General features: G+C 55.3%; 1 pseudogene; it reads left to right on the top strand.

Moving 5' to 3' along the window:
• The window catches only part of LOC143263249 (large subunit ribosomal RNA), a 7671-nt pseudogene that overhangs the window by 2297 nt on the left and 2874 nt on the right, over positions 1–2500 (top strand).

The following is a 2500-nucleotide window of genomic DNA, read 5'->3' as shown; positions in this document are numbered from 1 at the left end:
AGGGAGATAGGGTTTGGAACGCGAAGAGCACCGCAGTTGCGGCGGTGTCCGGATCATCCCCTCGGACCTTGAAAATCCAGGAGAGGGCCACGTGGAGGTGTCGCGCCGGTTCGTACCCATATCCGCAGCAGGTCTCCAAGGTAAAGAGCCTCTAGTCGATAGATTAATGTAGGTAAGGGAAGTCGGCAAATTGGATCCGTAACTTCGGGATAAGGATTGGCTCTGAGGAGCGGGGCGTGTCGGGCTTGGTCGGGAAGCGGCTCTGGCTGACGTGCCGGGCCTGGGCGAGGTGAACGGCTCTCGTGGCTGGGATCCGAGCTCGGTCCCGTGCCTTGGCCTCCCGCGGGACGGTGATGCGTAATATAGACCTCTTGTTAGGTCCATTAGCCTCTCCCGTCCTAGTCGCACAGGTACCTCCTCGTGGTTCCCGACGGTAACGTGATGCATTGTTTGGACCTGTCCATTCAGTGCATTGCGGCTAAATTCTGTGCGACACGACGTGCTGCCTAGCAGTAATGAGCCGCTGTAAGGGTGCAGCCCACCCAAATGGCCTGCCTTCGCGCTAATGTGGCGGCGGCTCTAGTCACTTTGAGGGAGGCATGTTATGGGTCATGGGGTTGCCACCCCCATGGCTCTATTGTCGTAGGCCCGAAGAATCAAAAGATAGATTATGGGTCAAGTGACCCATTGTCGGCGGGCCCTCGGGCCACTCGGATCGCCGACCCTACGACAGCGGCCACAGTGGATCGGAATGTTTGTCCGACGACCTCGAGAAATAAACCCAACAAGTCCAGTAACGACGCACAACATCCTGCGTCGCGGGGGGCACTACATCCGTGTCCCCATTGTTCGCGATCCTTTCCCACTTCCATCGGGTTGGGGGTCCATGTGAGGAGAGCTCATCCAGACGAGGCCAACCAACGAGTGCAGGTGGCCGTAAAGAAGGTTAGGTGGACTCAGGAAGAGACTGAGATGGTGGCGGCGGCTGAGGCGCTTGCGAGTGTGCAGGGCAACGTCAAATTTATGAACGAACATCTGCTGATGGTCTTCGACAATAAATTCAGTCTTGATCGACTGAAGGGCCTCAGAAAGAAATTGACGTATAAAGCTCTTGTTACACAGAAGATCGGTGTATGCCGCGAGCGTGGAACTGCCGTTGAGTCTCAACCTTCAACCTCCAGTGTCACTCAACATCATGACACAAGTCATCGACAGGCGGATTCGCCTACTCCTGTTCAGGAGCACTCTGCGTCGGCACAGCAACATCAGTGCCAATATATTGACGCTATCCGTAAGCTGATTGATCCGGCCGAAAGGGTGAAATCCCATGAAGCGGAGGAACTCGTAAGTCTTGCGAGAACGGTTCTTAATCGAGAACCAATAACACCGAGTGCTTGTTGTCGATGGCTTCAACGAGTCTTTCCGACGCCTTCTGCGAAAGTAAAGGAGCGGAGAACACCACTGCTCCGGCCACCTAAAGCTGCACCTGCCGGGCCCGTGCCGAGGTGGAGACTGAGGAGAAGGGAGTATGCGGCCATGCAGGAACTCTGGAAGAAGGACATGTCTCGCGCGGCCAAGCTTGTACTGGATGGCCCGGTGCAGGCTCAAACACCAACCGTTGGCGAGATGGTGGAGTACTGGACACCTATGCTCACCAGTCCTTCTGTCCCCATTGAACACCTTCATCCAGTTCAGGAAAGGGAGGACCTGCATTGGATCGCTGAGCCGGTTCGTGGCCATGAGATCCAGGCCAATGAGATCCCGCTCTCCTCGGCATCGGGTCTCGATAACATCTCGAGCAGGCAATGGAGGAGTGTGCCAGTAGTTCTAAGAACCTTATTTTATAATGTCATCCTTGCGGTAGGGGCATTTCCATCTGAGCTCCTCATCAGCAGGACGGTATTTATCCCTAAGAAGGACGGAAGCTCAACACCATCCGAGTTCCGTCCTATAAGTGTGGCTTCAGTCGTCGTTCGTCAGCTGCATAAAATCTTGGCGGTGAGATTGGCAAAAGCCGGTCTCATCGATGAGCGGCAACGAGGAGTACACGATGGCTGTGCTGAGAACGTTCTTGTACTATCAACTGCCCTTCGTGACGCACGGAGCTGCTTAAAGCAGCTTCACGTTGTGTCCTTAGATGTGGCCAAGGCGTTTGACAGCGTTAGTCACCATGCCATAACATCGGCACTAAGGGGATTGGGACTCCCGGAGCTCTTTGTGAGGTACATAACAGCGACGTACCATAATAGCCGAACCGTGCTTCAGGTCCGTGGAGAGACATCGGATCCGATCCGGGTAGCGAGGGGTGTGCGGCAGGGCGATCCCTTGTCGTCCCTGCTATTCTCGATCGTCATGGACCGGGTGATAGGGGTGTTACCCGAGGAGGTCGGCTATGTTATCAGGGAGCAAAGGGTCAATATACTGGCGTATGCGGATGACCTGATCTTGTTCGCGTCCTCCGTTTCAGGAATGCAGGGCATGCTTCGAACGGCTGAGGAAG

The sequence above is a fragment of the Megalopta genalis genome, unplaced genomic scaffold (assembly GCF_051020955.1).
Source record: "Megalopta genalis isolate 19385.01 unplaced genomic scaffold, iyMegGena1_principal scaffold0406, whole genome shotgun sequence".
NCBI classification, from domain to species: Eukaryota; Metazoa; Arthropoda; class Insecta; order Hymenoptera; family Halictidae; genus Megalopta; species Megalopta genalis.
Note: the sequence above shows the minus strand (reverse complement) of the source record. Positions and strands in the feature narration are given on the sequence as shown.